This window comes from Ananas comosus, linkage group 17 (assembly GCF_001540865.1).
Source record: "Ananas comosus cultivar F153 linkage group 17, ASM154086v1, whole genome shotgun sequence".
Lineage (NCBI taxonomy): Eukaryota > Viridiplantae > Streptophyta > Magnoliopsida > Poales > Bromeliaceae > Ananas > Ananas comosus.
The window spans coordinates 7,515,293-7,527,933 of record NC_033637.1 but is presented as its reverse complement, the minus strand read 5'-3'; positions in this window follow the sequence as shown (position 1 = coordinate 7,527,933).

Below are 12,641 nucleotides of genomic sequence, written 5' to 3'. Positions count from 1 at the left end.
AGAAACTTAAATTTAGCTACACCAAAAGATGAGTACCTTATGCCAATAGCCGATATGTTAGTAGATTCGGCTTCCGGTAATGAGGTCCTATCCTTTATGGACGGACATACTGGGTATAATCAAATTTATATTGCTGAGGGTGATGTAGCTAAAACGGCTTTCAGATGCCCTGGTTCGATTGGAACTTTTGAATGGGTTGTCATGCCGTTCGGTTTAAAGAATGCCGGAGCTACTTATCAGAGGGTAATGAATTTTATTTTCCATGATTTAATCGGCAAGATGTTGGAAGTATATATTGATGATATAGTCGTAAAATCCAAGTCACAAGCCGAGCACTGGATTAATTTAAAACTTGCCTTTGAAAGAATGAGAAAATATAATTTGAAAATGAACCCTTTGAAATGTGCTTTCGGAGTTTCAGCAGGAAACTTTCTAGGATTTTTAGTGCATAAAAAAGAGATCGAAATTGATAAAAATAAGGCGAAAGCGATTTTAGAATTACCGCCACCAAAGTGCAAAAAGGAACTGCAAAGCCTGTTAGGGAAGATCAATTATCTTCGGCGGTTTATATCCAATTTGGCCGGAAGAATAGGGCATTTTACCCCACTACTTCGGCTAAAAGATAAAGAAGAATTCGTTTCGACAGAGGAATAGAAAGGGGCATTTGAAAATATATAAAGATATTTATCAAACCCTCCGGTATTGATGCCTCCAAAGTCAAATCGGCCGATGAAATTGTATATTTCGGCTGCGGAGGAAAATCTTGGGTGTTTATTAGCCCAAGAAAACGAAGAAAAGGAAGAACAAGCCATTTATTATTTGAGCCGACGTCTTTTAGATATCGAGAAACGGTATTCGGCTATTGAAAAATTATGTTTGGCTTTACACTATTCATGAACAAAGCTAAGATACTATATTTTACCAACTGAGGTATCGATAATATGCAAAACCGACCTGGTAAAGTATATGTTGGCCAAATCTGTATTAAGGGGCCGACTTGGAAAATGGATGTTGCCTTTGTCTGAATTCTCCCTTAATTATATTCCAGCTAAAGCTGTTAAAGGACAAGCGATAGCTGACTTCTTGGCTGATCATCCATGTGTGGAAATTGAAGAGCCAAAGCAAAATTTAGTCGGTTGTCAACCTTGGACACTTTATTTTGACAGCTCAAGAACAGCCGAATCAGCAGGAGCTGGAATAGTTATCCAATCTCCTGAAGGGTATTCATGCCAACTTGCTTTCGAGCTAGATTTCGGCTGCTCTAACAATCAAGCCGAATATGAGGCCTTAAAAATTGGCCTAGAAATTTTACAAGAATTAAAAGCAAAGTCAATCAAATTCATCGGTGACTCACAGCTAGTAATCAAACAAGTGAATGGAGAATACCGATGTGAAAACCCGAATTTACAAAATTATTTAAGGAAGACATTAGAGTTACTATGTGAATTCAGAGAGACTGAATTCGAACATTTGAACAGACAGAAAAATGAAAAGGCAAATGAACTAGCTCAGTCGACTTCAGGATATAGAGAGTCGAAGTCAGAGTCAATAATAATACAGAGGAGGTTGCTACCTTCGGTTCATGTACGAAGACCGATTATAGCTCCCATAGAAGTGAAGGAAGATTGAAGAAAATTATTAATCAAATATCTGGAAGATTCTAATACAAGGGTCGACTATAATATTCGAAGAAGAGCTCTCGGCTATTGTTTGTTAGATGGTCAACTTTACAAGAGAACAGCCGAAGAAGTTCTGTTAAAGTGTTTAGGACCTGAAGAAGCTCTGTTGATAATGAAAAAAACACATGAAGGAATATGTGGAACCCATTTAGCCGGAAAAAAGTTAAGATGGACAATTCGGCACTTAGGATATTATTGGCCAACAATGCATCAAGATTGTATAGAATATGCCAAAGGTTGTCAGGATTGTCAATTTCATAGCTCAATCCAGAGAATTCCGGCCTCTGAGATGTATGCAATCATTAAACCATGGCCTTTTCGAGGTTGGGCCATGAATTTAATTGGAGAAATTCAGCCGAATTCCTCGGCTGGTCATAAATTTTTAATAGTGGCTGTCGATTATTTCACCAAGTTGGTGGAAGCAAAACCCACTCGGTTGGTTACCCAAAAAGAAATTATTGATTTTGTTGAAGATCATATAATTCATCGCTTTGGGATTTTCGAGACAATTACGACCGATCAAGGGACAATGTTCACAGGAGGACAGTTCGTTCGGTTCATCGAGTCTCGAAAGATAAAGTTGCTCTATTCATCTCCTTATTATGCCTAAGCGAATGGACAAGTAGAAGCAGCGAATAAAATAGTTATCAACCTTATGAAACGACATATCGGAAAGCATCCGAGAAAATGGAATGAAAAACTTTTCGAAGTATTATGGGCATGCCGAACTTCAGTGAAAACGGCAATAGGGATGACACCATTCCAATTAGTTTACGGACATGAGGCCGTAATTCCAGCCGAGATAACAGTTCCTTCTTTGAAAACAGAAAAGCAAAAAGATTTGTCGGCTGATGAATACAGTAATTTAATGAAGGACAAAGTAGAGGAAGTATATGATACTCGGTTGATAGCTTTAGATAATATGCAAGCATACCAAAGCTGAGTGCGTAGTGCATACAATAAGAGAGTTCGATCAAAGACATTTGTCGTCGGTGATTTAGTACTTTGGCTGATTTTTCCAATCGGTCAAAAAGACCGAACATATAGAAAATGGTCTCCAAATTGGGAAGGACCATTTCAAGTCAGCCGAATCATAAAAGGAAATGCATATTACTTGCAGAATAGAGATGATTTAGAAAATAAAAAACCTATTAATGGAAAGTATTTGAGGAAATATTACCCATCCATGTGGGAGAAAAACCAAGATCAAAGTTAGAACATTACAAGCCGAATCAAGTTAATAAATTTTTGAGTTGGTTCCATTCGGCTATAAGGTTGGCTTGAGCAGCTTCGGCAGCTTTTCTTCGGCGCTTCATCAAGGGATGCACCTTGTAGAGTTGAGAAAGCTCTTCCTGAATTTTCATCCCTTCTGCTCATTTAGCTTTTAACTGGTTTTGCAATTGAAGTCGGCGCTCAGAGGTTTGGGCTAAAGTTGATTCGGCTGCTGCTAACTCGTCTTTAAGGGTTAAAATCCGCTGTTGTAAAGCCGATTCTTGATTGGCCAAAGCCTGATCTTCATGATTTACTTCAGTAATAGGGGCAGCTACTTCAGGGATATTTCTCTTAAAGTGATCAACACAATAAAAATGTTGATCTAAAGATAAAAGTTCGGCACCCAAAGATTGTTGCCGAGCTAAAAAAGAAGAAAGTTGAGACGACAGAGTCTCTACAAAATATTTAATACTAGAAGTAATATTTGCTTGATCGGCCAAATCGAATAAGAGAGCGTACAGCTGATCAAATAGCTCCGGATTTTGAGCTAAACAGGGGGGGACCACTGCTATATATTTTAAGACATTCATCAAATTTGCGTTGAGTGTCCGATGAGGCAATAATAGTCGAAGAATCATCCCCCTCATTGGAACTGGGACTTGAAACCAATAAATAACGAAGAGTAGCAGCTAGAGGATCCTCAGGAGCAGAAAGGGAAGTCTCATGAGTTGGAGGAGGAGGTATGGTGCTTGCTTCTCCAGAGCCTTGCGCTTCTCCAGAACCTTGCTCGACAGGTACACTTGCTTTGTCATCCATTGTAATTGGGGTTGGGGCAGAAAGAGGTGATATAGTTTCACCTGGTGATGGCATCGTGCTCGTCTCTGCAACGGATTTCTTCTTTTTCTCCATACCTCGTTTCTTTTCAAGACGAGTTTTCTGGTGAAGCTGTCTATCCATTTGCGTCTTCAAAGAAGAAGCAAAACGAGCTCTTGAATTGTTTTCGGGAGAGGACTGTTTTATTAAAAGAATGATAAACAAGTTGAGAAAATAATACGAGTTAAAGTGACTAATCAAATATACATACCTCAATCTCAATGGGCTCATTGGGAACTGAGTCTTGTTTGGAGGCATCAACCGAAGGCGTTTCTTCGGGAATAGGAGCCGAAGGCGTTTCTTCAGCTTTTTTCTCTGATACATCAGCCGAAGCAATACTTTCGGTACGTGTAGAATAGGACCTTTTAGCAATTGACTTACGCCGCTTTGGAGGCGGCGGAGGAGTAGATTGAGCGGTCTCAATCGGTCTTTTTTCTGAAGCTGAGACCGATGAAGAAACTGGAATTGACTGCAGAAAAAGAAAATAAGTATTTGAAATATTGAAAAGAAAGTTAAAATAAAGGTAAGTACATTACAGAAGAAGAAGGCCTGGCCTCAGAAGCTTCTTCTATTTCTTCTCTTGATGATGAGATAGGAGTATCAACTGAAACAAGTGGATGAATAGTTCTACAGAATGCCCAAAGAAAAGAAAGGTCGAGAGTACGGTCAGTAAAATGATCCCAAATAGGAGCATAGCCGGCAAGAGCAACTCCTGTGTAGTTCGGCCCGAAGTTCACTAATTTAAAGAATCGACGAAGGCGATTTCCCATAGCCGAAATCTTATCAGCTTCGGCTATACCTTTAGTAGGGAGTCAATGATCGGCTGTATTAGTTGTAAAAAATTTAGATGGGGCGGGAATCGGCTGAACAAATCCAAACTAGCGGGCCACATACTGAGGTGAATAAACTTCAGTGCTTGGTAATAGTTTTGAGTGCGATTTTAACCCCACATGCAGATCTCTCGGAGCCAAATAAGAGTACCAGACCTCTGAGTACTCACCAGCACGAGAAGAGGCCAATTCACCTTAGATAGCTTCAAACCGGGCAAGGAACCAGGAAAGACCGGTAAGACAGTCAGCAAAGGGAACCCAAGAAATAGCCGATTCAGGACTCGGCTCATAAAAAGTTTTAAAATAAGTAAGATGTTAGGTCCTCTGTGTTGGCAAGTTTCGTGGGTCGAGTCGGAGTCTTGAAGAAGTTCAGATCGGAGTATTGAAGATCGAAGAATCCAAGATTTCAAAGAATCGGAAAGGACGAAAAACACGCAAAACTTGAATCACGATGCTTAGGTAAGCTTTAAATCTTGTTTATGGTGATTTATACTTAATTATAGATCTTAGAATCATAATTTTCAAGTTGTAATTGATTAGAAAGTTTCTAAGAGCTTGTAAAACTTGAAACAATGCATTTTCAGCAAAAATTGCATTGTTGTACCGGTACAAGGGTTTTTCTGTACCGGTACAGACAACGGCTATTGCCGCAGGGAATTACGATGGTTGTTCCGGTACAACCATTATGGCTATACCAGTACAAGCCTTGTTCCGGAACAAGCTGCAGTCTGTTCAGGGTACAGAAGCTTCGCAGAAAAATCTTCCGTCATGCTGTACCCTGGACAGCTTCCCGTGTACCGGTACAAGGTGCTGAATATGGAAAGAAACTTTCTAATCCTACTCCGTTTTGATTCTAAAGTCTATAAATAAGCTATAGGGGTTCTCTAATCGATCATCTATCATAAGAATACACAATTAAAGAACCCTAGAGGCTAGTATTTCGTTCTAAACCTATTTTCTACAAATTAGCCTCTTTAGATCAAATCGAGGTATCGTTTCGCATTCGCTATATGTTGATTTGATCTAGTCTTCGCTTGAAGTCTTCTTCCTTGATTTTCATCGATACTCTAAGCGAAGGATCACCATACTCATGACGTTCTTCATGATGGCGTCGTGGATTCGGCGTGATTGACGGCGGTTCGTGGATTCGGATCGTGGGCTCGTGGATTCGAGTGGCGTTTGTGGATTCGGACGTGTGCGAGATGTTCGTGGATTCGAACGTGAGGGCGTGGACAACCCGGAGGATTGCGCGAGATTCATAGAAGGTTAAGAGAGGTTGAGTCCATGGAGTCGGTAATCACCTTGTAATCTTTTCTCTTAGTGAATTATTTTTTCGCGTGTTGGTCCCATAGGTTTTTCTCCAAGTTGAAGTTTTCTCACGTAAATCTCGGTGTGATTTTTATTTTCAGCATTTATTTTTATCGCATTGAGATTTGTGGTTTTTGGTTTTTTCACCTATTCACCCCCCTCTATGTGATAGATACAATCTAGATAGATCCTTGGGTTATTTTAGAACCTTCAATTGGTATCAGATACGGGATCTAGATATATTGCTATCTAATGGCCGAAGGCGGTAACATTAATCGACCTGCGCTCTTCGACGGCACTAATTATGTCTATTGGAAAGTTCGCATGAGAGCTTTTCTAATTGCAATCGATGAGCGAGTATGGCAATCCATAGAATTTGGATGGAAACATCCCATTGAAAAAGTCGATAATGTTGAAACGCCTAAACCACGAAACAAGTGGACCAAAGATGAAAACGAGTCATCTTCGTTTAATGGCAAGGGCATAAACGCTTTATTTAATGCATTGTCATAAACGGAGTTTACTCGTGTTTCGGCGTGTGAAGCCGCCAAGAAGATTTGGGATACTCTACAAGTTACGCATGAAGGAACGAGCTTAGTAAAGGTCCAAAAATTGCAAATGCTAACAAGCAAGTTTGATTCTATTTGTATGGATGAAAACGAGACCTTTACCGAGTACTATACGTGTCTACAAGACGTAGTCAATACTTGCGCTAACTTGGGAGAGAAAATCCCGGATTCAAAAGTGGTTAGAAAGATCCTTCGTACTCTTCCGGAACGCTTTCGGGCAAAAGTTGCCGCGATCGAAACGGTTAAGCATCCGGACGAGATAAAAGTCGAAGAATTAGTAGGTGCTTTACAAACTTATGAGATGACTTTTCCTACTAATCAATCTTCTTCCAAGTCTTTTTCTAAAAGCACAGGGATTGCATTAAAGTCGACGAAGGAAGAAGATGAGGATTCAAATTTCGATGAAGATGTTTCTCTTGCTGATTTCGAACATCAACTTGCACTATTAACGAAGAAGTTTCGTCGAAATTTTCGGAACAAGCACAAGAATGACAAGGCTACATTATCTAAGCAACAAACGTTTTCTAAGTCTTCATCTTCTAACGAGAAGAAGCGTGCAAAGGCTTCTAAAAAAAAGGATGTGTTTGAAGGCGAGATCCGATGCGACAAGTGCAAAGGCTACGGTCACATCGCAACGGATTGTCCTTTAAAGAAATCGTATACTAAGAAGGCATTGCAAGCAAAGACGTGGGATGATACAACTTCAAGTGAATCAAGCTCAAGTGACGAAGAAAAGAATGGAAATCTTGCTTTATTTGCTAAATCTACTTTGCCTTCGTCTAACGTTGTGTGTTTATCCTCTATAATGTCTAATTCCAATTTGTCTACTTCTTCGCATGTGTCTTCGAGTGATAACGATGAAAGCGAGGAGGAATCGAACGACGAGGATATAGCGGAAGCATACAATCAACTTCTTATTGAATCAAAGAAGATGGCTAAACTAAATAAGAAGTTGAGGCGTCGTTTGTTGAATCTCGAAGAGGAAAACAACAACTTGAAGATCACGAACAAAGGCCTCGAGGAGGAAAGGGAATCAATTTTGAAAAATAATTCGGACCTTCTAGAGAAGCTTAATGAAGCGGAATCAACGATCAAATCGTATAAAGACAAGGTTGGATTTTTGGAACAACAATTCGAGGAATCGCATACATCCAACAAGTCATTGACCAATCAAGTTCGTCAACATCAATCCGACATACAAAAGTTCTCATCGGGATCGAAGAAATTAAACCATATGCTCGGGTTGGGTCAAACAGATAAGTTAGGCCTCGGATATGAAAGAGTTCTTGTGGAGAAGAGTTCTAAATCAATTTTGAAAGTCTCAACAACTTTGAAAGACAAGGCATGTCATCGATGTGGCGTCAAAGGATACATGAAAAGGAATTGCCCAAACAAAGAAAAGATGAATCAATCGGCAAGGTCTTCACATCATTCGACAACTCCTAAAGCTCAAGCGGCATCATCTACAACTCGACTTCCCCCGTGGAATCAAAAGAAAAATCAAGTGAGTCGAGTACCTCAAAAGAATCGGAATTCTAAACCGCAACGCCAAGTTCTACCTAAGCCACAAGCAAACCGGATGTCTAATGCAAAACGACAAATTCAAACAAGGCCTCAAGCGAAGAAAACACCAACGGTTGATCTAAAATCTAAGCAAATGACACCAAACGTCGACAAGTCGAGAAAACCAAAGATCCGACAAGTTTGGATCCGGAAAGGTGATATCTTTCCTTGGNAAGAGTTCTTGTGGAGAAGAGTTCTAAATCAATTTTGAAAGTCTCAACAACTTTGAAAGACAAGGCATGTCATCGATGTGGCGTCAAAGGATACATGAAAAGGAATTGCCCAAACAAAGAAAAGATGAATCAATCGGCAAGGTCTTCACATCATTCGACAACTCCTAAAGCTCAAGCGGCATCATCTACAACTCGACTTCCCCCGTGGAATCAAAAGAAAAATCAAGTGAGTCGAGTACCTCAAAAGAATCGGAATTCTAAACCGCAACGCCAAGTTCTACCTAAGCCACAAGCAAACCGGATGTCTAATGCAAAACGACAAATTCAAACAAGGCCTCAAGCGAAGAAAACACCAACGGTTGATCTAAAATCTAAGCAAATGACACCAAACGTCGACAAGTCGAGAAAACCAAAGATCCGACAAGTTTGGATCCGGAAAGGTGATATCTTTCCTTGGTTCTCGTCTTAGTTGTTTTTAATTTATTGTGTAGTGCTTTGATAGATGTTTGTTGCATATTTTTATTCATTGCATTACATGATGATTTTCGTGGGTGAAAGTTGTTTTTAAAATTGATTTGAGGAAAGGTGTTTAAGAATTTAAAAATTTTTTCTTTGAGAGAGGAGATGATTGAGAATAATTATTTTAAGGAGAGAAATTTTCCAAAGTTGTTTAAACGGTGTTTAACTTTACAATCATATTAAGTTAAATTTATATTAATTATCGTTTTTACTCTATTTTTTATTATTTTAATGATAATTCAATATATGATTTCGTAATACATATATTTATCAAAATTTTGAAATCAAATTTGATCTCTTGGTGATTAATCTATCTTGGTTGTGTGTTTGAATATGATAGATGGATATTCGCTAATAGACTAAAATTTCTCAAAATATTTTCAATTGTGAGATTGTCTAATTTAGGGGGAGTTTGAAATTATTAAAGAAAAAGGAAAAAAACTCCTATGTTTAAAAAGATGTGGAAAGAGTTACATCCAAAAGGAGTGTGAAAACTACTACCACATATAGAAAAGAGCTACCACCCCGGTCATCCGGCAAGTGTGTGAAGCTACCACATGAAGATTGAATTGATTAACCGAAAAAGGTTGAAAAATATTGAATATTTTAGAATTTTCGGAGTTATAAGGTGTTAGTTTGAAAAAAAAAATAAAAAGATGCTCAAAGAGCCACCCCCGGTATCATATTAGTTAAATCTCTATTTTGAACGGATTGCGACAAATTGGTGTCAATTTTGCCGAATTTCTAAAAAATCATTTTTCGTAAACCGTTACATCTTGATGATTTTGAAACTTGAGATCAATTTTGATAATGAAATTTTGATGTTTAAATGTATTTTGAAATCTTATAATAATTTATTCTCATTTTTATGATTTTTTAGAGTAAAATCCTTAATTTGTATGAAATTAATTTAAATTTGATGGATTTTTAAACCATAATTTTCAAATTTTTTTTTTCATATTTTGGTCCTTGTACCGGTACAAGACCCGTGTACCGATACAAGGTCTATACCCGAGCGGCTTATAACCGGGTATAGCGCTTCGTTTTTGCCTCAAATCGAAACTAAATCACCATTTTTCTTGTCATGAGAGCTCCTGGGATCTTCCTCCTCCAGATCTACTGCTTTCCCCCTTAGATTTGTAAGTATTTAGCTCGGACTTCATGATTCAACCTCGTTTTTGCCTATTTTTCAGAAAATTTCGAGATATAGTTTGATCTCTAATTTGATTCGTTTTTTATGCAATTTTTTGCTATAGATCAGTGTTTTAGGGCATTACCTTGCTTGTAGAACACTTGAACAACATCAAAACAAGTTATTTTTTGCTGATCTAAGTTTTATGCTTTAATATGCATGTAGTTTCGGGATTTTTTCAAAAAATTTCGATTTTTGCTGAATTTTTTTTGCATGAATTGGTTTGAAATAGCATTAGTATGCATTCTAAGGATATTTGAAATTTACTTGCTAATTTTTACAAATGTTTTCAAAATTTTACCCATGTATGCTGTTTTTGGTGTAGGAAAATGGCGTTTTTCCTCGTGTTGGTGTTGACGGTGCTTATGGCCGCGGGCAGCGGTCGTAGACGTGATCGAGGTCGCCGAGGGACCTCAAAGAGAGCCCATGCTGCTACAGGAGAGTCCGGTTCAGATCCGGAGTATCAAGCAAGCTCACAGGAAGAAACAGAAGAAGCGGCGACTCGAGCTGCTAAAGGAAAGGGTGTTGTGGGCGAATCATCTCATGGCGGTGGTTCTCGTACGCGTGAGGGACGTACAAAACAAGCTGCGGATGTCCCTCCAGCACGACAAAGGTTATATATGTCGAAGTCGTGCATAGCTGAACGCTTCGTGAACTTCAATGACCTGATTCGGGATGTTCCTGATTTTGGACGACTGCTACAACGCGCACCTATTGGCCAGTTGGACGGGTCCCTGCCAAGGCTCCCTTCTGTGTGGAACTCATTTGGGAGTTCTATATGAATGGAAAGGTACTTGCTGAAGACGAGGAGACTGGCACTTTTCTTTTCGAGATTGTTGTGCGTAGAAAGAGAGTCCCAGTTACCCCCTATACTATTGGAGAGATCTTGGGAATGCGTGTGGATACTACAGGTCTTCTCTATACATCAGGAGGATTCCAATCGTCAATTCACATGGATATCGTTCTTGGAGCTATATGCAAGGCCAGTGTTCACATGACTCATGGTTACATAGAATCCAAGGATTTATTACCTGAGTACCACTTGCTATCTTTGGTCATGAGCTACAATGTTCAACCAACCATCGGCACGAAGAGGATCCGTTGGGAGAGATTAGTATTGCTATATCTTCTTGGTCATCCCGAGCAGGCTTGTGGGTTGAACATCAACATCCCGTTTCTGATCTGGCAAAGGATGATACACGTGATTCAGGGTGCCACTCGACGGGATCTACTTCCATTCCCTGTTCTGATTACGAGGATTCTACAAGCAAATGGAGTAGATACATCATGTGACAAGTATGATGTTGGCCTTGGGCCTATTGATTCAGTGACTTGGGCTAAGTCTGTTAGCACTCTCAAGTCATTCCATCAGACCAAGGGGCCACCTCCTGAAGCATCTAGCCCAGCACCTCCACCGAGAGCAGCTTCTAGCTCTGCTCCTCCGCCTCCATCCCGAGGGAGTTATGATACTTCATCTAGTTCGGGGGGAGCGACGACGTTGGAATCAGTTAAAGAGGATTTGCGAAAATTAAAGAAGAAGGTGAACAATATTGGGAGAAAAGTTGAGTCAAGCATCAAGAAGTTTGAATTAAGTATCAAAAGAATGATGGATAAGATGGGGTGTCGACATGATGATATTTGGGAGCCTACTCCATCTTATGCCTCGTATCAGCGGTCATCTTCCCGACATCCACTCATTCCTCCTGCGACAGGTGCGTTAGACGCTGGAGCATCTGGATCTGGTGCTGGCGCAGAGGATGACAACGACGAGGACACAGAGTGATGTTTTCTAGAGCTTCATATTTTATCTTAGGTTTATGTTTTCATGTTTAGTTTACACTTCTACTTGTATTTATTGCTTTCTCTCTTAGGCCTGTATTTATATTTTAACTTTGATGTTTCTTTCTAGTGGATTTTCTCTTTTTAAGTTATTTGGCAATTTTCTGACAAAAATGGGGAGATCACGAGATGTGACGCACTGGACCTTTGCAAATTGCACGGTTCGAGTGTTTGGATGTATTTCGAGCTTTTTCACACTTGGGGGAGGGTTGTAGAATGCTTTTCGACCTAAAAAGTTCGAAAACTGAAATTCTGGACAGTCCTGAGAGTTTTTACTCTCGGGGACCGGTCCCTAAAAGGAGAGACCGGTCCCCCAGTGAGCAATGCTGCGGCAGCCCTGAGGCAACCGGTCCCTGGCGGGCGAGACCGGTCCCCGAGCGCGTCTACGCAGTGAGAAACCGGTCCCGCGCAGGGAGAGACCGGTTCCCGAACGTTGGTTTTTCGGGTTCGCAGCGAGAGACCGGTCCCTGCTGGGGAGAGACCGGTCCCTCTGGGCGAAAACTGCCCAGACCGGGCTGATGTAATACTGTTTTTTTGAGGGGCCTCTTGGGATTTTGTTACATTAGAGGGTCTATATGACCCATCCACTCTCTCCTCTCCCCATTTCTCTTCTCTCAACCCTCTCTACACCCTTGATAGAGAAGAAGAAGAAGAAGGAGAAGGAGAGGAAGGAGGAGAAGAAGAGGAGGATCTAGCTTGGGCTTGGAGCATTCTTTTGCCTCTCTTCCTCTTCCCACCTTGTTGGTGCTTGAAGGCTTGGACTTGGAGCTTGCATAGGAGGAGATCTTCACCCTTGGAGCTAGGATTGGAGCTTCTAAGGAGGTTTGTTGCTCATTTCCCTCCTCTAGATCTTGTTTTGATAGTTTTTGTAGATGGAACCCTAG